The 25,751-nt window shown below is 39.7% G+C and overlaps 1 protein-coding gene across 2 annotated transcripts in view; it reads right to left on the minus strand.

The window, feature by feature from the left end:
• The window catches only part of LOC126198368 (zinc finger protein 16), a 128,855-nt gene extending 103,304 nt beyond the window's left edge, over positions 1–25,551 (minus strand). For both annotated transcript variants that reach the window (XM_049934717.1, XM_049934715.1), the window contains exon 1: positions 25,412–25,551. The gene's annotated coding sequence lies outside the window, so the exon portion shown is untranslated. The remainder of the gene's footprint in view (positions 1–25,411) is intronic.
• Positions 25,552–25,751: the final 200 nt, after the last annotated feature.

A 25,751-nucleotide genomic window follows, 5' to 3' on the forward strand; every position in this document is an offset into this window, starting at 1 on the left:
AAGATAAGAGAAATTAGGGCTCACACGGAGACTTATAGATAGTCATTTTTCCCTTACTCTGTTTGTGAATGGAAGAGAAAAGAAAATTACTACTAGTGGCACATGATACCCTCTGCCACACATGGTATAGGGGTTTGCAGAGTATGGATGTAGATGTAGACAAAAGATGTCTTATCTCAAGAGAGCAAACCATCCACCAATGCACCATTCACTCAACTAACTTTCACAGAACACTCGTGCAGCTGATGGACCACATATGCATTTTTTACCCAGTTTCAAGACTGGGACAATTGAGCTTTACTTAAATTATGTAAGGAACTCATCCTCACATTAGATACGATAAAACACTACACAAATGTGTTGTCGGTAATCAAAGAATATAACTTGTAGCATTTAACTGAGGTTTCTATCAAGTGCCCATCCCCTTCTCATGTCCAAGAACCGGAGCACTGAGGAATTTCCAGTCACTAAAAGGAACATTACGTGGTTCCAAACATTGTGTAAAGAAGTGCAGGTTGTTATCCTCATGGCAGATTTTGTGTGGACAGGAGATGGTTTCATAGCTGTGAGACGCATGCGATTGAGTGAAGTGTACTGCAAAATGTTCCACAATAACAGTTGGGTCAGTATGAACACTGTCATGTAAAAGGATAACAGGAATACACTAATTAGCCAATACCTGTGAAGAAGGAGCATGGATCTCTATGGTACAGACATAACTTTCTCAACATTTCTTCTTGTGTTTTATGAGATAGTGCACCCAGGCATTACACCTTTTAACAGGTAATGTTTTTAATTGGCAGTTACCACCTATGTTGTTCAAATGTAACTTGTGATCTTTGATTGCCTTGGTGATTTATCGTGTCCATTATCAATGAAGGAAGATGAGGGTTTCATATCCTGTCGATTCCAAGGTCATTAGAGACAGACCACAGGAGCAGACTGTGTCAAGGATGGAGAAGGAAATCTGCCACACCTTTCCTAAGAAAACATCCCATATTCATCTGGAGCTCTTTAGGGAGATTGTGGAAAACCTAAATCTGGATGACTGGACACATATTTGAACCATCATCCTCCTGAATGTGAGTCCAGTGTGCCAACCACTACACCTCTCATTCGGCCTGTGTCCATTATGGGACTGGTTTCCAATGAAGTATTCCCAAGGAACTGGGATCACTAACTGTGCTGCTTTTAATACTGTAGTAATTGTATCCTGTGTTATGTTATCCACATTCTCCAGTGAAGTAGCATCACATGGAAGCAAGGTAATCACCTTTCTTAAGGACCCATTGTGGCGGGCGTTCATTCTGGTAATGGCATGGGAGAGACATGCCAATCAGTAAAAGATCACTTTTGCAGTGGTTTCCATTTAGCTCAGCTGGATTGAATGGACCGGGACTTCAACCTAGATTTTCCACTTTACGTAGGTGATCACCTTAACCACTTTGGCGGGTGCTCACCTTAACCACTTTGGCATGCGCAACCGATGGCCAGACCCAAACTTCAATATGTCGTCGTTCTTGTCTCACAACCTGATCTTGTACACACTTTACATAATTCCCTTACAATGGAGGACATTTTAATTGAAATTTGCTGCCTAGGATCCATGGATAAATATGATATTGTAGTGACGGTGTTGTTAAGAAGAGTGATATGATGTTCCTTCAGACATCCTTACAAGTCCAAAGGAACATTGTAATCTTATTTGTAACAACACAGGCCCTGCAATATCATAGTCAGTTTGGGCCAAAAGGAATCAGAGTGTATACTGATGCTTGTATTTTGGCTTTCAAGAGGGACATACTATCTGAAAAGGTAAAGGTATGCTGCTGTAATGTAAAGTTGCACTCCCTCCCTTTTAAGTATTTGCATCATGGGCATATGTCTTCACACTGCACAAATGGACTCAACTGTGGATGTGGATGGCTACTGCAGCAGAACACTCCATGCATCCCACCACTAACGTGTACGAGTGTTGGAACTTAAATAGTAGCAACTATTTATTCACAACCGATACTACACAACAATTTTCACTGTCGACATTGCCTTATACAGCTGATGGTTGTTCACATTTGCAACTGTGAATACACTTCATGTACAAATTGAGTATGGTGGACAAAACACACTGGATTATGTTGAGACATTTGTGATGAATGATCAGGATGGTGATGACACTGTTTTTCACAGGAGAGCACTGCCTGCGATTGAGTCAGTGATCACTGTTTTAATCAGGAATGAGCACCATCATATTTTGTTAGTACAAGTTACTTCCCCAAACTTTACTCAAAAATGCTGAAGAAAAAATTACAATTTTGTGTCCAAAAAGAATTCAGCATCAGTTCAGGTACAGACTAGGTACTTAGGGGGATATTTCTTACCATTTCTTTCAAATCTACTTTTCTCACACGGTCTGGCCATGGAAGAGAAAGTCTGTGTGTCATACTTTCCTGCATTGATACACTCTATTCTGTCTGGTGAGAATATTTTGGTCTTACAGTTACCAGTGTGAGAAAGTCTGGTCCTTTTCACTGCAGATCATCTGCAATGGTACCACCCTCTCCGTTCAGGGATTTTACCATGTGGGGCACCTAGCCACAGAAACAGCTGTGTGGCATGGTAAATGTTTAACTGTTGCCCAAGAGCCCTTGTGCCCCTGACTCTGCAGGCATATACTCCTTGGCATGTATGGGGAGTTTCCAGTTCTGGCACCAACAGTGCACTTCCTGAGCTGCCAGGGGGCTGCAACTGTATGGATATATGACAATCCCCTCCCCTTCCCCCACAAAAGATTGGCTGTCATGTTCGATTTTGTGAACAACAGCTGATTCAGACAGAACTGCACAGTGGGTGGAATGTGAACACAATGGGGAAGTTTCCCAACATTACTGAAAAATTTAGGGGAGGTCTAATTCAGAGAGTGGAACAACCATGGGTTAACTGAAGTGAACAAGGAAAATAAAATCTGGAAAAAGTAAAGTTGGCAACCAAATCTATACCACAGATTGGTCACGGGAAAAGAAACAGTCAGAGACTAGGATTGCAAAACTGGAATCAGGAAAAATGGTTAGCTGCTTTAACATTGTAGAAATATCTTAATGATTGCTATATTGTTTTTTACTATAAATTGTTTCAACTTTGTTGCTCATTAGTAGTTGAGTAATGATAGTGGGCAACACAGATTTTGTTGGTGACATAACTTTGAAGCCATAGTGCACACTGAAAATATTCTGTCAGATGGTTCGACGTGACTCACTAGCTTTGGTGTAGATGTCACTGCTACAGATTGTCCCAAAAGCCCTTTTGCTAGTTTGATCCCTGCATGGCATTCTTCTACAGTAAGGAAGTTCATGCAGACCCAGAGATGGTGCACCCATAGCCTAGTTGGAACTAAACAAACAATCTGTAAAATGCAGTAGAAAGAAAGCTATCTGGACCCCAACCCTCCCACAGAGGCAATTTAGGATGTCTAATACTTAGGACTCCGCTATTATGGTAACCATGTTATCCTTACATCAAAAATGAGACCTAGAAACTACACTGAAATATTAAAATGATAAACTGTGGTAATAAAATATAGTTTTGGTGCTGTAAAATTAAGACAGACACAACTGCAATGGACAGACATCATTTTATTTGTAGACAATGAAAAACCTGTTTCTGAAGTGCCTACTTTGATTGTGATTGCAAGACTGCGAAAGGGACAGTGTCATAAAATCTTCTGCAATCAGAGAACACTTCACTGGGCTCTTGCCTGCATGAACAAGCCTCTACCCCCACAACTCAAAGGCCACAAAGTTCCCTACAGATAGTTTGGACTGCGTAAATCACAATATCCTTTCAAGTAAATTAGAATTTTATGGTGTAACAGGAAATGCTGCAAAATGGTTCAAATCTTAGATCTCTGGCAGGAAACAATGGGTATTATTAGGAAAAAAGACATGCATTAAGCTATCAGGCATCATTCAACTGGGAACTAATTACATGTGGGGGTCTCACAAGGTTCCATCTTAGGGCCTTTACTTTTTCTTGTGTATATCAATGACCTTTCATCAGTAACATTACCAGATGCCAAGTTTGTTTTGTATGCCAATGATACAAATTTCACAATAAATAGCAAATCAAGTATAGTCTTAAAAAGATCAGCTAATAAAATATTTGTGGACATTAATCACTGGTCCTAGCCAATTCTTTGTCACCAAACTTTGAAAAAACACACTACATGCAGTTCAGAACTTGTAAGGGGTGTCCCACGAGTATATGCCTAACATACGATGACAAGCAGATAGAAGAAGTGGACAGTGTTAAATTCTTGGGTACAGCTTGATGATAAATTCAACTGGGAGGAGCACAACACAAAACTGCTGAAGCGTCTTAACAAATCTCTATTTGCAATGTGAATTGTGTCAGACATAGGGAATATAAAAATGAAAAAGCTGGCATACTATGCTTACTTTCACTCCATAATGTCATATGGGATTTTTTGGCGGGTAGTTCACCAAGCCAAGCTAAAGTTTTTCGGGCACAAAAGTGTGCAATAAGAGTTATATGTGGTGTAAACTCAAGAGCATCCTGCAGAGGCCTATTTAGGGAACTAAGGATACTAACTACTGCTTCCCAATATATTTATTCCTTAATGAAATTTGTCATTAAAAATAGATCACTTTTTCAAACCAAAAGCTCAATTCATGGAATCAATACTAGAAATAAGAATAATCTTCACAAGGATTTAAAGTCACTTACTCTTGTACAAAAAGGTGTGCATTATTCAGTAACACACCTTTTCAATAACTTGCCAGCAGCCATAAAAAGCTTAAACAACCAATGAAATTCAGTTTAAGAGAAACCTAAAGGATTTACTGGTGGCCAATTCCTTCTACTCCATTGATGAATTTCTCAGTAGAACCAACTGGTGTGTGTGTGTGTGTGTGTGTGTGTGTGTGTGTGTGTGTGTGTGTGTGTGTGTGTGTAAGTACAATACAACTTCTGCACCATTTCAGTGCAGTTCAAAATGGTTCACATGGCTCTGAGCACTATGGGACTTAACATCTGAGGTCATCAGTCCCCTAGAACTTAGAACTACTTAAACCTAACTAACCTAAGGACATCACAAACATCCATGCCGGAGGGAGGATTCGAACCTGTGACCGTAGCAGTTGCACCTAGAACCGCTCGGCCATCGCGGCCGGCTTCAGTGAGGTAGTGTGTTCATTGTAAATAGGTATTGTAGTAGTTCTATTAAATGTTTATTACTGTATAAAGATTTTTTTTTAATTTTAAATTCAGTGCATTAATGCGATCTTAGTAACTGAGTGTTTGTAAAATGATTCTGTCAGATAGTGTTGATTAAAAAAATGATGATCATTCCACTTGGGACCTGTGGAAGGTACATCAGCTTAATTGTTTCAATTGTAAATATTTGTCATGTATTATTGTTTTTCTGACATGTTTTACATCCTGGAGGACCTCCTCACTATGGATCAATGAGAATGAAAGTAAATCTAATCTAATCTAAAAAAAAAACTGTAACCTGACACCCCCCCCCCCCCCCCCCCACCTGTCACTGATTACAGTGACATTTGTTGTTCTATCAGGTAGCAGGTCTTTGGTATGGAAGCTTCAGTGGTGTGGTGGATCATATCTTGTAATGTAATCCATCCCATTATTGACATTGTTACTATATTCAAACCATGCTGGGTTAAACATACAATGCACTGTTTGTTAGTTATATGTTGTATAGATCATTTGAACAATTCTTTTATCAAAATAATATGGAATTAATAAGTTTATAGGACATGTATAAATGATTAGTGATTAATGTGCACATTATTTTTTAGTCCTACTCATGCAAGTACACTTAAAAACATGCAAGTACACTTAAAAACAAAGTTGATAATTTTTAAATAGAAATTTGTCCATGGAATAGAAGTAGTAATGAGTCACCAATAGCTTTAATAATGGGTAATAAAGCTCGTTTTCCCCTCTAGTGTTGTAGGTATGGACATCACTGTTCTTCTCAAATTGTGATGGATTATTTATTATTAAATTTCATTAGCAAACATACATGCTGTGCATTCACAAAGTTTAGATCCTTGAAGAAGTATCTACTCATACAAGACATCTGTGAGTGAATACCACATATTCTTATGGCTTGCTTTTGTGCAATTAATACTTCCTTTCTAAGTGGTGAGATAACCCACAAAATTATTGCATGACACATTATTGAGTGGGAACATGCAAAGTATGTCATTAGGTAAATTCGCTTGTTTCCAAGAGTAGACATTATATGAAGGGCAAAATTAGGTGAACTTAATTGTTTGAGAAGCTCAGTAATATGTACACTCAAAAATTTACAGCATTCTGCCTTATTTCTTGACTTCCGGTTCACATGCTACATCAATTGTTGGTATGACCATTTCTTGTACAGACTGAATATAGAATGTTTATCAAAATTTAAAGAGTCCATTTTCAGAGAGTCCCAGCAAAATTATTCATTAAGACATTACCACATGGAAATATGCATATTAAAAATCTCTCCTGATGCTTTCTCTTCATTGCCATTTGTTTTAACACAATTATTGTCAGTAAAAATTACCAATTCTGCTTCTAGAATGTAGTGTGGTAGCTCATTCACATATATAAGGAGTAGGAGCATACCCCAAATAAAACCCTGTGACTCTCCCTTTATGGTTTCTCCTCAGTCATTAAAATTCTCTACCCGTAAAACACTGTTTAATTATTCAGCAGAACTTTTTGCATTCTGTTCATTAAGTACAGTCCAAAACAGTTGTGAGTAAAGCTATCAATTCCACAAAACTTGAGGTTTTCTAAAAGTGTACCCCATATGATTTCCACAATCAAAGGCTTTGAAAAGATCACCAAAACTGCCAACTGGCAATGTTTTATTATTTAAGATTTGTAATATTTTGAGAGTGAATGTAAAAATAGCACTCTCAGTTGAGCAACTCTAATGGAATCTTGATTGTTACACATGCTAAGTAAATTGTTCCTGCTTAAATGAGAGTCTCTATGGACCCTGTGCCCATGGAGTTGCAATGAAAATACAGCTCAGGTAAACAATGCAGAAAAGTTTGTTAAAGAACACATAAACAAAAGACTCCTTCCTGGAACAAGTTTTTACAAGAACCATTTGTGGTAAAGTTTTGATTATCATTTGATCACCACAAGCCCTTAATTGGACAGATGGCCAAGCCCTTAATCAGACAGATGGCCCCAATAAATGACAAAGTTAAAGTCTACTATGTTCACTTTGGAGTTGAAAAATTAGAACACAGAGTAATGGTGACAGCCAATATCAAAGTCCACTGCAGTCTTCAGTCTAGAGGCCACATCTGGATGATGCCTCAGGTAATCAACAATGGCTCCATGTTGTGGCCGCAACTGGCGGTAGCACAGTGTTGGAGATTCTAAAAAATTCCTTCACCAGAGCTCTGATTGACAAAACACTCCTGTGGGCAGTATCTGGCCCAGAGGACTCGAAAGAATGAAATGGTCTGGCACAGCACAACACAGGTTGTTTTTTCCACTATGACTGGGATGGCCCGACTTTCAGGGATTGCAATCAAAATGCTCTCATCTTGCAGGCATTGGAGTTCTTTAGCTTACCCAGTCTGCAAAAGGAACATTGCACACTTTCAAGAAGCGCAGCAAAGAACTCCAATGCCTGCAAGATGAGGGCATTTTGATTGCAGTCCCTGAGAGTCAGTGGACCATCCCAGTCATAGTGGAAAAAACAACCTGCATTGTGCTGTGCCAGACCATTTCATTCTTTCGAGTCCTCTGGGCCAGATGCTGCCCACAGTACTGTTCAGTCAATCATAGCTCTGGTTAAGGAAATCATTAGGATCTCCAACACTTTGCTACCACCAGTTGCGGCCACAACATGGAGCCATTGTTGATTACCTGAGGCATCACCAGGATGTGGCCTCTAGACTGAAGACTGCAGTGGACTTTGATGGGTGAAAAAATGGATTCCTATTTGTTGCATAAGCCCCATAAATACAAGATGGCCATAGGGTTATTTCATATCCATCTAGCAGGCAATGACCAATACAGCTAACTGGCTGTAAAGGTGAGTGGACTTTTCATACAAGGCCAACAGAAGACGTGGACAGGTGAACAACAGCTGACAACTGGGCCGAGGCTGTGGAATGCCGGTCGTCTCCATTGCGTTGGCCTGCTGTCGGAGTTGTGCGGTACACCTGGTGCAGGTAGTGGATGAAGTAAGAGAGTAGAGGGCTTCACATATACCTGGCAACTATAATCTGCCCTGCCCAGTTGTGTTTTGCTCTGTTTGGCGGTTCAATCTGTTCTGGACAGTTCTATTGTCTCGTGGCAAAATTTGATACCAAAATTGTTACAATATTACTTCAGGATGGGCAAGACTTTGGGCAGTTATATGGAAAGAATACAAACAAGGAATGCGTGGAACAAAGTTTGCAAGATCGAAGGTTTTGAACAGACGTGTGACATAGACAGAGATGATTACTGGAAACATGAATCATTATTTTTTACATTAAATACACAATTTTTCTTATAATCAGTAGCACAGTAAGTATTAGATAATTGCCATTTTACTGAGCCCTCGGGTGTCATAAAATAATTCGTCATCATTTCTTGTACCTTACTGGCAGAAATTTCCCCTTGTGTGCATTTACTTCATGTTATACTTTCAGGTCCATTTGCAGACTGGTGATAATAGAACACTCTTTCAGCAACTGCTAATTGGTATCCAGAGAATGGTCATAGAAGGTGTTGATGCTGCCCAATTTTTTTTTTTAATTTTAACTATTTTTTCCACTCGCTTTAATGTAATTGCCAACATTTGTACAGCTGGATACTTCAAGTGAAGGATGAGTAGCAGCATTAAATGGAACTCTTCATTCATGCATGAAGATCACCAAATGCTCATAAACTCATCCAAAAATAATTAAAACTTATCTCCATCGTCCCTAAATTCCTCAAAAAGAACAAAAAATTCACCTACTTTATCGCTTCCTATATTGAATCCATGGATCCAATGTACCCTCCTCCTCCCTCTTCTTCTTCTTCTTCACCACTACTGTTCTGCAAACGCTGTACTACACAAACCACACTAATAACTGGTCATGCTCCATTTGCAGTCTGAGGGAAACTGAAGATAGACAAGCCATGGACGGACAGCACGGTATGCTGTGCTACTGTCTGGTAAGTGTGAAGAGATATAGATCTCGTATCAGTACAGCAAGAATGTCAGATTGTCATCAGCTGGATTGATGTGTTGTAAGACATAGATGGCTGGATACTATTAGCAGAGTCATAGAATTCCAAACCCAAGGTGTTGAAAAGGTCTAAACTGAGAATGTTTGTGGCTCCCATTGTAGCAAACATATGGATGCGTGCAGTGAAGGCAGTTGCCTAGAACTGGATCCGAGAATAAAACTGGCCATCAACTCAAAGAAACAAACTGGCTGGTGCAGTGTAGTGCTGGCGTATTTACTCTGACTGTGCCAGGATACAGCTGGATCAATTTGTGGCCATATAACCCCACAGAAGCAATCAGGTCCACAGAGCCAGTGACCTATGTGGCACTCACACTGCCACCTATCAGCCCAGCACATGTGTGAGGTCCTCTGGCTGTCATCTGCATGTATGCCCCTAGGGCTTTGCTGGGTTGGTCACTCGTGATGCTAGTATGAGAGGGGCTCCTAGCAGAGTGTACATATCAAAATTATTTGAATACATTATATTTTCAAATATTTTTTTAAAAAGAGGTAAGTAAAGAAATCAGACAATAACTATTTAACTCTTTTTTATCACCTTTCTTATGACACGGTTCAAAAATAGCATATTTCAATCTACTTGGAAAAAAAACTGTGCCTGAGATGCGTTATATAATCACTAAGGAAATTACATATTAAGTAACAATAACTTTTCAGAATTCTGTTTGATACTCCATCAACAACATATGAGCTTTTGTTTATTAGATTTTTAAAAAATTTATTAATTTCGGCAAAGGACACTGGTGATACTTCTAGTTACTTAAAGTTTTGTGGAATGATATTTTTAATATATTCTCTTGCTTCTTGAAGTAAACTATTTAATTCTATTTTTGCTGTTACATTTAGAAAGTGACTGTAAAAAATACTATTGATTGGCGACTCCATGTTGTCTTGTGCACTACGACCAGATAACAGGTATACTTGAAAAAAGAGACAGCGTTGGTCGTATATTTTTTACTATTGCAAAATTGATTTTCTGTCACTGAGTGACCATCTTCAGTGCTATATTGTATAACTTAAATTGGGATGCACTGTTGTCACTAAGTTTACGGCGATCACATAGACTGAGCTCAGTCTATGTGATCGCCGTAAGCTTAGTGACAACAGTGCATCCCAATTTAAGTTATACAATATAGCACTGAAGATGGTCACTCAGTGACAGAAAATCGATTTTGCAATAGTAAAAAATATACGACCAACGCTGTCTCTTTTTTCATGTAAAAAATACTCACAACTTGTGAATTATCAGTCACAACATTGTCATTTAGTTTTAGTATAATGTTACCTTGTACACTGACTGGCTGTCCTGTCTCCCATATTACAATATTCCACAGAGGCCTAGTTTTTATCTTATTGTTTGTGTTATTAATTTCTGTTAGGACATTTGTACTTCTTGACATCTGAATTACCTTCCTTAAAATATTACCATATTTTTTGTAGTATGCATGTAATGTTGGGTCTTGACTTATTCTGGCCTTTATATAAATTTCCCTCTTCTCCGAAAGTGAGCTTTTAATTCCTTCAGTTATCCACAGTTTACTTGTATTTTAATTAATCTTATAGATAATTTTTTTAGAAAAGCAACTTTCAGATACTGAGACTAATTTTCTATGGACTAAGTTGAAATTTACATTAGAATCTCTTTCTATATATACCTGATCCTATACCACCTCTACTGTTTTAACTTACTCTTAATATGTTCTATTATGTTATTATTAACTGGTCTAATTGTTTTATGTGAACCTGCCTACAGTAGTGAGGAGTTATATTGTTTATTTCCATTAATCATTCATCATGATCACTTACTCTATTAACAATTGGGTACACATTAATTGTTTCAGCCTAAGCACTGTTAATAAAAATATTATCAGTGAGTGTAGTCCTATCCAAGTTGGAAAATTGAGTATGGAAATTTGATTGAAATGTCAAATTACTGATTCTAGTTTTTTTCCTGATCATATCCTTTAGGAAATCTACATGAAAATCTCCACTTGCTATTGTTTCTTCTTGTCTGACAGGCAGCACAATAATACATCTAGTTTTCTTATAAATTGCTGTCAGTTTTCTAGAGGGGTTGTGCAGACTTTTACAATGACCAGGGAAGTATTCTGCAGTAACAACTCATAAGTACATGCTCGTAGGATGTGATCTACACAAAACTATTTGTTCCAATTTTTATTTTATTTTATGTACAACTTTCATAAATCTTGCAATTCATCCTTTTTCCATGTTAACTCTACGCAAAAATTATGCTAATCTATAACACTTGATATTTGACTTTTCCATCCCTGTAGTTAAATGGTGTTCCGAGGCACACAAATCATCTGTACTTCAGAATTATCCATGACTTCAAGGTGAACGAGAAACTCACCAACCTTCTTTTGCAGCCACTTAAGTTTTTGATGAAAGAAATAAATTTGATTTTTCTCGAAACTGTTACATGTATTATGACCATGTACAGTTCTAATTTCTTTCAATATTGTCTGTCTAACCTAAAAGATGTACTGTCTCTGACTCCAGTCCCTCTCTGAATCTAATAATCACAGGGCTTTTGTCTTGTGTGCTCGTAACCCCCTTACACTTACTGCAAGATGCTCAGCTAATCTTTCCTTTCCCCACTATTCAGATGAAGGCCAGCTTCCAACTGTGACAACAAGCACTGCACAGATGTGAGACTTTGTTTCAGTCCAAAGCAATCCACTCAGCTCTTCAAGAGCTGGCCATGGCACTGCAAAACCTCCACAAACTCTTCATGATTGTATGCTGTTGCTGCTCCTGTTTCCTCCAGGTAACCTTTAATACTATATTCTACGTTGTTAGCCCAGCTGTTTCCTGCTCCTCCTACTGTACGTATCTGATCCTCTCCATCAAGATCTCTGTATAAGGCTCTGCATCCATTTCAGCTGCTTCTTTCATAACCTTGGGAAAGTGTGTCCAGATTGAGAAGTGGTAAGTACAGTGAAGATAGGTGTCCACCTCCCATTCATCATCAATATCTGCAAGAGCGGGTGAACAAAATGAAAGGTCAATGGTTGGAAGGTGGGCAGAAACAACAGAAACAAACCCTCTAGCTCAGCTGAAACAGGTTCAACATCTGTTCAAATAACAGGCACCTTCTGATAAAATGAAGCTCTCAAGAACTCATCCCTTTGGTAGGTAGAGGTGGAACCCCAAAGCACATTGTGTGCATCATAACACCCCTACAAGTTAATATCTCTGAAGGAGTTGCTTGATTAGAGCTGTGAGAGCATCTTCTTTAAGTGAGCAATTAGCTATCCCTAAACTGTGCATACAATTTTCAGCAATGTATGCAAGCTACTGTCTGCAAGTTTAAGGTGAGTGAGACAGGTGATGCGTGGTGTATATAAGATGTTACCCAAAAGCTCGCAGAATGTATGTTTAACTTCCGAAGTTTAGCCAGTACAATGGAACACCACCAGGTGGTACCTCCCACATCCTTTGAGAGCCAGTACCAAGGGCACCTTTGTGCTAGATGGTTACATTTTACTCATTGTGTGCATTTCCCCATTGGAACCTGTTGCACAAAAATGATGCCGCTGTTCCGAATACAATACTGGAAGATTGTAGGTGGATATACGCAATGTCATAGGGGGCATGTCAGACGATTTTGTCTGACAAACTGCACACCCAAGGGATTACCTCCAAGTGTGTGCCATGAATTGTCAGCGACAAGCAGAAACAGCATTGCATCAAGTCTGCTGAGAATTTCAAGGAAGGCTTGACACAGAACCAGATTTTCTTCTGACATTTATTACCAGTGATGAAAGCTGGGTTGACGGGTATGATCGTAAAACTAAGTAACAATGGAACAACCCATCATCACTCCATCACAAGGAAGCCCAGCAAGTGAAGACTAATGTGAAATCCATGTTCATATGTTTCTTCAAAAGGGAAGGAATTGCCAATATGGAGCTTGACCCTCTTTGTTAGTCTGGCATTTCTACCATGATGTTGTGAGGGAAAATGTCAGAAGAAATCATTTAAAAAAATGGCGCACAGGCAATTGGTTCCTCCATCATGATAATGCATTGATAACCCAGGAGTTTCTGGCAAAAAACAAAATGACAGTTATTTCTCATCCATCGTACTCAGCCAACTTGGCACCAAGAGACTTTTTTCTGTTCCCCAGAATGAAACTCAAATTAAAAGGCTGAAGATTTCATACCATTGGGGAGATTCCAGCAGAATGGCAAGTGATAGTAAACTGCACCACAAAAAAATGAGTTCCAAGCAGTTTTCAGTTCATGGAAAAACTGCTGGGAGCAGTGTATACACCCCCAATACGATTACTTTTAAGGTAATTGTGGTGAACAGGAGCTAAGTAAAGTGTAATTTTATTTATCTGTGTACTATGTGAACTTCTGGGTAGCCTCTCACATTATTTGTTATGATAATGTCACAACTCCTTCAGATCTGTCACAGATAAGGTTATCTTTCTTGTAGAGAGCATAGCCTCTTAGCACAGGACGATCAGATGTTTAAAATATGTCTTCTGTGAAAATTGGCACAGTGATTTCTTCTGTGGCAAATGTTTGAATTTCTTCGTGTAAGTTCTAAAACCATTTACATTTCATTATAGTATGGGGCCCATTAATCAAAGTGAGTTGTCTTCTCCCCCGTTGTTCAGTTTTGGTGATGTGCTCCTGAGAGGCAGAGTGTGGCAAGGGATAGGTGATATTTGGGCTTGAAGGTCTTTTAGCAAAGCCATTATAATGCACAATACATTAATCTTTATCATTTGAATTTCAAAAAGTTTCTGATCAGCTGTTTTTTTCCAATCCTCTTTTAAGTTGCTGCAGCCCCTGTTCTATGTTCTTGTTGAAATGTCGGAAGTACAGAGATGCTCACTTTATTTTGATAACACAGACAGCAAAAGAGTGAATTCCATAGGTTTAAAGTTTGAGATGTGTACCACTGCACAGGAAGTGGCAGGCTTGACAACTAGTGCTGCTGAAAACACCCATCTTGAATGAACACTGCCGCGTTATCTTTCCATCAGCACAAAAACAACAGTCTCTGTTCTAAGATGGAAATGGTTCTGAACAATTAAAGTATATTCACAGAATGTAGAATGCCGCAACAGCCTTGTGTGCTGTTTGGCCATATCTCCTGCAAGTATCAAACCATTGTTTATGACCATACTATAACGCACTTCCGTTATTTAAAGTATCGGGTATTTGCAATATATAGCCATAATTTCAGATAAATGCATCCACCCACAACATGTATGGCCAATAAAGAAGATTTAAAAATTAAAATAAAGTCTCTTGTTTTCTCTGAAATGTCGCCCTCCCCACCCCAAGGTAAGATAAGTGAAACATCTATTTTCCCTCTTTCTGTATCTACAGCATCTACAAGCATGTTGCATCATTTCCCAGTCTCTGTATGGATAACCATACAGTTTTAACTATAACATTGAAAACATTTTACATAGTTATTTTTCTGTTTTGCAGGTGCATGTCTCAGTAGACACAGAAATCCCTGCACCACAATACCATAGCACCCCACTAGAGGGACCAAAAAAAGAGCACATCCCAATGATAAATTTGAGCATCAAGTCATAATTAGTTTTTTGTATCTGACAGGAACAACTCTACAAAAATTCATGCCAAGCTAGTGGAGGCATATGGCAAAAATGCACCATAATATTACACAGTGGTCAAGTGGCACAGATGTTTCCCTTATGATCAAACAAGTCTGAATGACGAAGACCAAAGTAGCAGACAATCTCTGTGTAGAACCAGAAAATGTAGGATAAATGGAGGCTCTGTGCTTTGAGGACTGGTATAGCACAATCTAGGTAATGGTGGGAAAAGTGAAAACCAGTCACAGAACAATTTGCAACATCTCACGCATTTGGAACATCACAAAGGCCACCATTCACTGTAAGCCATGACTAGTTACACTCACTCAAAAAGTGTACCAAACTGGGACAGCCATAGAAATGTTACAGATACATCAGGCCAATCCAGATGACTTCTTTAGATGCTTAATCATCATGGATGAGTGCTGTGTGTATCACAATCATTCGAGACAAAAAATGCAAACAATCAGCAGAAATATGTGGATTCACCATTATCAATAAAGGTGAAGACCCAATAGTCACTGTGAAATGTGTTGCTGAAGGTTTTTGGGACTGGTAAGGTGTGATACTAACAGATTATTCTCATAACAGTCAAAGCATTACAGGAGAACACTGCCGAAATCTCCTGACAAGGACATGGGGAGTTGTCAGGATTATGAATTGTGGGAAGTGGACCAAGCGGTGCTTTTGCTCCTAAACGGAGCAGCTAATGCTGCACAGGACACAGACCCACATGCTGCTTCTTTGGGCTATCACATTTTACCCCATCCACTGTACTCTCCCGGTATGGGATCCAATAACTATCCTTTTTTTCCTCGGATGAAGAAAGCATTAAATGGCAGGCATTTACAGAATGATGACAAGGTGATTTTCAAGTGAGATAATTCCATGAAAAGCCAAATGAAGACTTCTACAGCCAATGTCTCTTCTCAAGTCACCTTTCCCTGAGAAAAACATGCTGTACTGGAGGTTTATTGAGCAAAAAAGGACTAACATCATTACCAAGCTTCATGGCCAGACCTTGGATTTTCTTATACCTTCTTAAGTTCACTTGTTACTGCCTGCAGACCGTCATGTATGTAAAGGAGTGTCAATTTCTAAGTGTAGCATCTTCTCAACATATGAAAAAAAAGACATTCGAACAAACTACACCCTAGTATTTAAACAAACTTTTACACTAGCAGAAGATGTGAGTGATACATAGAGGGATTGTAGAATACTCCCACAGTCATAATACAAAGCTGTTTCTTGAAACTCGAGGGGTTAACTAAGTCGCAAAGTCAGTACTGAACCTGACAGGGGTTCTATCGGGCCCTGGAGCTTTATTCAATTTTAAAAGTTTCAGCTGTTTCTTAACACCATTGACACTAATACTTATTTCACTTGACTTTTCAAAGGTGCAAGGATTAAATTGAGACAATTCTCCTGTGTTTTCGTTTGTAAAGGAAAGTTTGAAAACGGAGCTAAGCATTTCAGACTTTTCTTTGCTACTCTCAATTGCAGTTCCTGACACATTTGCTAGGGACTAGACACTAATTTTGATGCCACTAACAGCCTTGACATATGACCAGAATTTCTTTAGATTTTGTGAAATATCATTTCACAATATTCTGCTATGGTAGTCATTGAAGGCATCATGCATTGCTCTCTCAACAGGCAACAATGTTTCATTCAGAATCTTTCTATCTATAGTCTTATGCTTTCGTTTACACCCATTATGCAGTAGTCTCTGTTTCTTTAGACATTATTTTACAGTGACTGTATGCCACAGACGATCCCTCGCATTATGGACTATTCTACTGGGTATCACCCAGTGTATGGTCAACTAACCTTTTAAACTTGGGCCATAGTTTCTCTACATGCTCCTGCTCTGTGATGAAAGTTTCAAGTTCCTCATTCAGATATAAAACTACTGCAGCTCCTGCAACAAGATCTAAGATTGTTGCAGAATGTCACAGGGCTCTGGTGAAGCTAGGGGGAAGCAAAAGTGTAAACCAAGTGTGGGTCCCTGGCCACTCAGGGATTGGTGGCAATGAACAAGCCGACAGATTGGCCAGGATGGGGGCACAGGCTCCATTCATTGGACCGGAACCTGTCCTGACAATAACGAAGTCTATGATCAAACTATAACTCCAGAACTGGCTTAGTAGACAGCACATAGAATACTGGATCAAGGTCTACAAACAAAAACATGGTAAGGTAATGATGCCAAAGCATGTGTTTTAAAAGACGCTCTGTAATCCTGGGCTTGAATAGGAAAGAGATTAAACTCATGGTTGGACTGATGACCAGCCATGTTAACTTCAAAAACACACCTACATACAATGGGTATAACGGAAGAAGACCCTAAATGTAGGATCTGTGATGAGAGTGAAGAAACTGCATCACACCTAATCTTCGAATGCATGGCATTAGAGAGCAAGGGACACAGAAATTTCGTGACAACTAGACCTGAAGAAATTGTGTCTAACAAAGAAGTGGTAAAGGGACTCCTTGCACCATTTAAGGGCTTTGGTTGGCTTTACTAGATATATAGGGAGCGATACTGTACAATGAACTCGGTTTCAGTGCAGGCAGCGGCAGGTTAGACCAAAGCTGTTTTAGCTTTCCTGTCCAAATCAAATCATCGATTGGGGAACTTGCGTACAAGTAAAATGAGGTTCTCTCTGAAGTTCTTGGCTACATCAGGAGACAAGTCTGGTGGGAGATTGAAGGATCAAATTACCATTTTTTGCCCTCCACCTGATACTGAGCCTTGCCCAATTTCTTCAATTTCTATCTTGGTAGATTTGAGTTTCTTGTCTATTGTGACAAATACACCACCTCCCTTTCATATTAGCTTATTTTTTTGATATATGCTAAAATTTTCCGCAAAAATCTCACTGCTATAAATTTCAGGTTTCAACCAGCTCCCAGTACCTAGTATTATGTGAGCTTCAGTGCTTCCCAAGATCACTTCGAACTCAGCCACTTTGTTGTCAATGCTTCAGCAGTTAACCATGTGGATTTTAATACTGTCACCTGTGGGAGGCATTTCTTTTGAGATTAGACTGATACTTCTCGCTTTCTTACAGCTACCATTATCTGGATTGAATGAAGAGTTACATAATCTAAAAAACATTTGTGTGCATCCCACACACAGTCATCTACCTGGGTAGCAGCCTCTTATGTGTAATGCACACCGTACAGTTATCAACCCTATGCTGCCAGTCCAGGAAGCCAAGCCTAGCCTGTCACAGAAACTTCGAAGTCTCTGATTCAGTCCTTCTGTTTGACTCAGAAGCAAGGGGAGACAATCAGTTCTGGGGCCAATGCTGTGCACAAGGCTGTTCTTCTCTGCCAGTCACTGGAATGATTCAAGTATGACCTCTGTGACCAGATGACAGGCATCATTCATTCCAACGTGTGTCATGATTTGCAGTTGGTTGCAGCCTGTTCCCTCAATGGCTGCTGGAATAGCCCCTTCAATAAGCTGAACGTGCCCCCAGACACACACACTGAGTGCACCAGGTGTCCTTTCCTATCCCCTGCTGCCATTCCTCCAAGGGGTAACATCGTTCTCCGTACATCTGAATTGCCAATGATTAATAGACTCCTAATTCGTACCCTTTTGTATTTGCTTCCTCTTGACACTGGACTTAACAGGTTTCCCCAAAATAGGTAAAGGTAGTCCCACTGGCTCAGTTTCAGTTTCAGTGAAAGACAGCACCTTGAACTTATTGGTTAGAGGAATCGGTATAACACCCTGTGTCCTCCCTGGCCCCCATCCATCCTGTACAGGATGCATAGCTCTACCATTGAAACGCCACAGTCAAGTGGACGAGTAATGACAGGCCCATACTTTCTGTAACGGAAACAGGATCCACAGGAGATGGTAATACTTGAGGTATCTTTGGTACCAGTACCACAGGTACATGCCTCTCAGGAGCTCTTCCAACAAACCAATCTGCAGTATCCGCCAATCATTAGACAGTAGTTAGACAATTTCCAGCTGCTTACGAATGTCAATCAACTCATTCCATATCTGACAACAGCATTCACAGTAGAGGACAATATTAGAATAATTACAGCACACACAGAGGCATTCAAACTATCATTATTCCTGCACTCCTTACTTGAATGGATTGGGAAGAAGTTCTAATAACTGGTACAATGGGACATACCATCTGCCATACAATTCACAGTAGTTTGCAGAGTGTACATGTAGATTAGTCTAGATATCTGGCTAGTTTCCCTGTCTGGATGAGCGTTGATGCCTACCAAGGGTAAACTCATGCAACTGGATGATTGAAATTTTTGATTTAAATTTTCTGTTTCCTATCCTCAAACAGCCACGAAACTAGTCAATCTAACCGCAACCCGATATATCTAGGGAAGTGTGCTATGACTGGGATGCAGCAGGTTCACCAAAGATTGCCTGTCAATGACTGTTTTGCCTATCCACCCTGTCAGTTTTTATAGTGTTTGTACAATCATTGCAATCTGGATGATTGTGCTAAGATTCCTGCTCTCTGCAAAACAAGAAGCTTTACTATTAAGCCCGCATCTCGTGGTCGTGCGGTAGCGTTCTCGCTTCCCACGCCCGGGTTCCCGGGTTTGATTCCCGGCGGGGTCAGGGATTTTCTCTGCCTCGTGATGGCTGGGTGTTGTGTGCTGTCCTTAGGGTAGTTAGGTTTAAGTAGTTCTAAGTTCTAGGGGACTTATGACCACAGCAGTTGAGTCCCATAGTGCTCAGAGCCATTTGAACCATCTACTATTAAGTCTAATTGAGATTGCTGATAGCATGCCTAGATCGAACAATTATGGAGCACTGAGGATGCCAACCACCTCCAAGCCTGGGACCCTGGAATACTCCAAATCAGAACTCAACAACTGAAGACCAATTTCCCCAAGATGCTTCCTTCTTGCAACAATCCGGAGACACATGTGACTTACAGAATGTTACAGAAGTCTACAGGTAGCCCATCATGTCTAAGAGTAATTTTAAATTTGTCTTTAAAAATATTTTGAATGGATGATTTATTTGCCACAGAAGGATTGTCACCTCAGTAGAAGTTGTTTGTTTCCCGAACTACTAACACTGAATCTACCTACCACCCCCCACCCCTGTGCACACTGTGTGTGTGGGTAATTAGGAGTTTGAGGGAGGAATCACATGATAGCTGCTCGCCACTACTCCGGATTGGTGGTGCACGGTGCGAATTCTCTCCTGTAATGGCACTCAGCTAGGTGGAGTGCGTTTCCTTCCTCACTCCTACGTGGACACAGGTCCAATATTTTTCAACGATGATCACCTCTCGGTCCTGCCAAGACTGGACGGAGGCCTAGGAGATTGTCCTGGACACGAATAATTATACCCCATAAGGATATGAACCTGTATTGAGAAATGGATACGGTATTAGAGGGAAAAGTGGGGTGATGGTTCCAAACTAAGTGAACATACAAACATCAAAAAAAGTTTTGCATTACCTCAGTTCCGAGAGTTCTGGAACCTGTACAGAAAATTGGAATAGAGATCAACATAAACATCATTTCCACCCTTTTTATTGCTCATGAAAGCCACACATTGATTGTTGTATCACCATGACCTTCAGAGATGGCGGTCCAGATTGCTGTGCACACTGGTACCTCTAATACACAGTAGCATATCCTCTGGCATTGATGCACGCCTGTATTCGTCGTGGCGTACTATCCACAAGTTCATCAAGGCACTGTTGGTCCAGATTGTCCCACTCCTTAACGGCAATTCGGCGTAGATCCCTCAGAGTAGTTGGTGGGTGACATCGTGTATAAATAGCCCTTTTCAATCTATCCCAGACATGTTCAACAGGGTTCATGTCAGGAAAATATGCTGGCCACTCTATTCAAGCAATGTTTTTATCCCGAAGGAAGTCATTCACAAGACATGCACAATTGGGGCACGAATTGTTGTCCATGAAGACAAATTCTTCGCCAATATGCTGCCGATATGATTGCATTATCGGTCGGAGGATGGCATTCACGTATTGTACAGCCATTAAGGCATCTTCCATGACCACCAGCGGCATACATCGGCCCCACATAATGCCATCCCAAAACAGCAGGAAACTTCCACCTTGCTGCACTCGCTGGACAGTGCATCTAAGGCATTCAGCCTGATCACGTCTGGTTGAAGGCATATGTGACACTCATTGGTGAAAAGAACATGATGCCAATCCTGAGTGATCCATTCGGCATGTTGTTGAGCCCATCTGTACCGCGCTGCATGGTGTCGTGATTGCAAAGATGGACCTCGCCATGGACGTTGGGAGTGAAGTTGCGCATCATGCAGCCTACTGCGCACAGCCTGAGTCGTAACACGACGTCCTGTGGCTGCACAAAAAGCGTTATTCAACATGGTGGCGATGCTGTCAGGGTTCCTCCAAGCCATAGCCAGTAGGTAGCGGTCATCCACTGCAGTAGTAGCCCTTGGGCGGCCTGAGCAAAGCCTGTCATCAACAGTTCCTGTTTCTCTGTATCTCCTCCATGTCCGAACAACATTGCTTTGGTTCACTCCAAGACGCCTGGACACGTCCCTTGTTGAGAGTCCTTCCTGGCACAAAGTAACAATGCGGACACAATTGAACAGTGGTATTGTCCATCTAGGCATGGTTGTACTACAGATGACATGAGCTGTGTACCTCCTTCCTGGTGGAATGAATGGAACTGATCTGCTGTTGGACCCCCTCTGTCTAATAGGCCCTGTCTAATAGGCCCTGCTCATCGGTCGTTTACATCTTTGGGCAGGTTTAGTGACGTCTCTGAACAGTCAATGGGGCTGTGTCTGTGATACAATATCCACAGTCAATGTCTATCTTCAGGAGTTCTGGGAACTGGGGTGATGCAAAACTTTTTTTGGTGTGAGTGTATAATGAAAGCAAGATACAAGTGAGCTTGGATGAGGAAATATGGTACAAGGTGAAGTGTAAAGATGGGATGGGGGCTTGAGGGTGGAACTGACAGGGAACAGAGATACATGTCGAGAACCTAGACTAGAGGAGATTAAGATCAGGGGCTCAGTAAATAGCAGATGTACTGGAGGTATAGTTTCCACCTGCAGGCAAGAATAACCAATTTTGGGTGAGGAGGGGGCCATGACAATTCAGAGGAAGTCAATGTCGTGATGAGTAGTTTCTTCCATTACTGGCTGGTATGGTTGTCTGCTGATCCTAGCTGAGCAGTGCCCATTACACGTAGCTGTGGAGTGGTTACAATTAAGTTGGTAGATGAAACAACTGTTTTCATAGCACCTGCCTATGGTGAAGTAGGATGTGTCAGTGACAGCTCTGAAATGATAGATGGGCTGATGCAGGGGACGACCTCATACTTGTGACCTGCACATACATATGACCCATAGGGCATGCGGTTAGAATAAGGAGTATCAAAGGGATGGACAAGTAAATTCCTTAGGGTGTCTGGATAGGAAACTGCGAATTTGAGGGCACAAAGAATACTGAGGGTGATATTATTCATTAAAAATATAAAGAGAAAGAGTTGACGATTGCAACTCAGTTCTTCCAGTCCTGGGCAATAGTGTGCGATGAAATTTAGTTCCTTTAAAAAACAGCTTGAGCTATTGAGCTATAAATTTGTGGTAGTTAATCATTTCTATTTATTCATTTCAAAAGTGGACATCTGTGTCAGTGAGGAAATGTTGTAACATATGTAGATAGTACTGAAATGAAATATAATAAATGAACATGGAAATTTTATATGCAACAATGAAAATAAAACTAAAAATAATATTAATAACAATAGCAATAATAATGATACGTATAGCATTAGAACATTTTTCCTTATCTTCAGGGCCCAAACACAATATCCAACTATTTACACCCCCCCCCCCTCCCACACCCACCACCTCCCCCCAGACAAAATTATTATTTGGAAGTACCAAACAGTTAAAGATGTGTAAGTATCATTTTAAATTGTGTGCCTGTCAACCTCGCTTCAGACTGCAATCCTCAGTGTTGATCTATTTTGACTTGTTTCAGTTAGTCATTCTAACAATTATCAGAGGTTTAAATAAAATATTTTCATGACGGCAGTAATTAAATACAGTAAAATTTCTTTTTGTTTTATTTACATTTGTATTAGTGACTAACATTGACTGAAGCTTTAAATATGAACAATTGCCCAACCCAACAAGTGGCAAGCATCCCAGAACAACAAAAATTATGCTTAACGCAGTGTACCTTAAGCGGCCAACCAAATTACGATGCATCAGTGAAAAGATGCAAAAACACATGTTCATCTTGGTGATTCTTTAATGTGTCATCATGGGTCATAAGCATATATTACTCAAGTGCCAGATTTATAAATTAGAGTCTAGTGAACAATGCAAGCCTTCAGTATATTCTTTGAAGTGTGACACCATATATCACATACTTGGGTCAGCAGTGTTTTTTGTTTGTATGCTCGAGTTGTAGATGTTGATTACGTGCTTTTTCACAGTATGTGGTTTAGTTCTTCTGGATTGTGGCTTACATCGTGCTGTTTATTAGATCTTTATCAGTCTAGTGAAGACTGAACCATTGAGGATGATGTTTGTTTTGCTAATACTTTTGTGTTGTTAGTGATATCATAAGTTGTTTCCTAAGATTTGTACATCTGCCATGTTAACAACATCACTGGTCCATCAGCGCACTATCAGGTGGTCTACTAATGGGTGAGAAAAAATTCTATCATTAAAAAAAACCTTGTGGGCACGGACACAATCAAATCCAAACTATCAACATAGGATATCTACTTCCTTTGTAGACATACTCATCTGCACTAATTTCTTCATATACTCACACCCGCCCATGGATTGATCTGTGGGCAAACTTTTGCAGATTATGTTGTGGAAAACAATGGCTTTATTTCACAAGAAATGGCACAGGCAAAGAAAATCATTCTTGAAAAATGGGAATGACTGATGATATCTGAATCTACCAGGTGAAGCATATCTGGGTAATTAACATCCTGAATTTGTGTTGTATTTGTATGTCTTTACTCACCCCATAAACCATGACTTGCTTCACTATTTGTACACACTGACAAGGGAAGATGCCCCCCCCCCCAGTCTGAATAGTCTAAAAGAAGATTCTATTAATGGAAGAATTTTGCAAACCTTGAGATCATGTCCCAGAGATTAAATGAAAGCCGCCACACACACTTTCTTGACTATGGCCTAATTCGGTTATGCCCCAAAATCTTGGTTGTAGTAACAAAGGTCTAGGTTAGGTTGAAAAGTGACAATCTGGTCGTCAGTTGACGAAGTCAATGAATGTTACAGAGAAATAAAGGTGGTGGCAATAAAATAACAGCAGTGCAACCTAACATTTATGTTTGCGGCATATCAAAAAATGCAAGGTGGGGACCAAAACATAACTTACACCACCATGCAAATGTGAGCAAACCATATCAAAGTTAAATAAAACATACATTACAACGAATAAAAATATTATATTTATAACCATAAATATCATAACATTCAAATAATTCTGCACAGAAGTGTCACACAGTTTGTTTGTTCCTTAGTTGACAAACCATGCATAAAAGAGTTTTGTCCTCGCCAAAGCACACAGGAAGAGTTGTAATGTCCCAGTATTTGAGAAACACTTCTGGCAAGTTACACTGCTACCACTTGGGAGTGAAATTCGATGAGGCATTGCAATGGAGTAAAATAAATATCACAAATTAGTCCCTGAATACAGATTCTATATACTCAAATCTTCACACAACGGGCTATCCGTGAAACTTAAATATTAAAATAAACAAACATTCCAGCATTACTACTTAATTTTAATTAATACAGACGTACAAATGTCATGTTCCCTGACATTACCTATAAAGGAAAACCAGTTTCAAAGTCACTATATTTATTTCGTATTCATAATTTCTTCAAACGTTAATATTTTGATCCAATACAGAAGAATAAGGCTCAAGATCATACACATATTCCATAGTCCTTAGCACCTAAACTAAGACAAAAAATTTAAGTTACCAGAATACTACACGGGAAATTTAACAACCAAGAGCTCGCGAATTAATACGTAAGGGAAAAGAAAGAAAACATTAAATTAGGTTGCAGTATCTGTTCATGAATACAGATCATCTCTTAACACAAGCACAGTGGATTCCAATTTACGCTTCAAAACGGTGATTATTTATGAAAAATACAATAACTGACAAATCTGTTGATTTGTGGGTTAAAAAACACAAATCTACTTTACCATGAGGCAACGTGGCCCTCTATCAATCAATAACAACATGTACAACTACCGGAGAAACGAAACAATTTGAGGTTATATCATCGTCAACAAAGTACAATAAACACTAGAAAGCTTTGATGACACACTTCAAACAAAGCCGCAATAACCCGAGTACGTTAATATGAATCGTTGGGATCAACTTACGGCTCTAGAACTTCGACAACACTTATATGTTGTATGTCTGCGTTATTATCACTACAGTAGTACGTAGATGTCGACCGCAATAATTTTGAATTAGGATGAAGATCACTTGCCTGCATTAAGTTTTCTCCATTTCCTTGCCGCTTTTGGTGTCTCCCACCTGTGTGCGGCATCTAGAAATATTTTGATTCAAAATACACAAACCTAACCAAATTTTCCCAATAATAGAAACAACTTTCGACTGTTTACAGATACATCGTTCAAGTTTTGGTGTCTTCAATGGTTGGTGCTACTGAGTCACAGATTCTGCAATGAACAGAAGGAAAGTTTCAAAATAATCTTGAGAGCGTGTTACACATCGCTACTTCAATTTGACGCTCTCAAAATTTTCTGCTATTAAGCTGGAGTACGTAAAATGAAAATTTTGAGGTTAAAGTATTGCCAGTCAAGTCT

The sequence above is a fragment of the Schistocerca nitens genome, chromosome 1, assembly GCF_023898315.1.
Source record: "Schistocerca nitens isolate TAMUIC-IGC-003100 chromosome 1, iqSchNite1.1, whole genome shotgun sequence".
Classification (NCBI taxonomy): Eukaryota; Metazoa; Arthropoda; class Insecta; order Orthoptera; family Acrididae; genus Schistocerca; species Schistocerca nitens.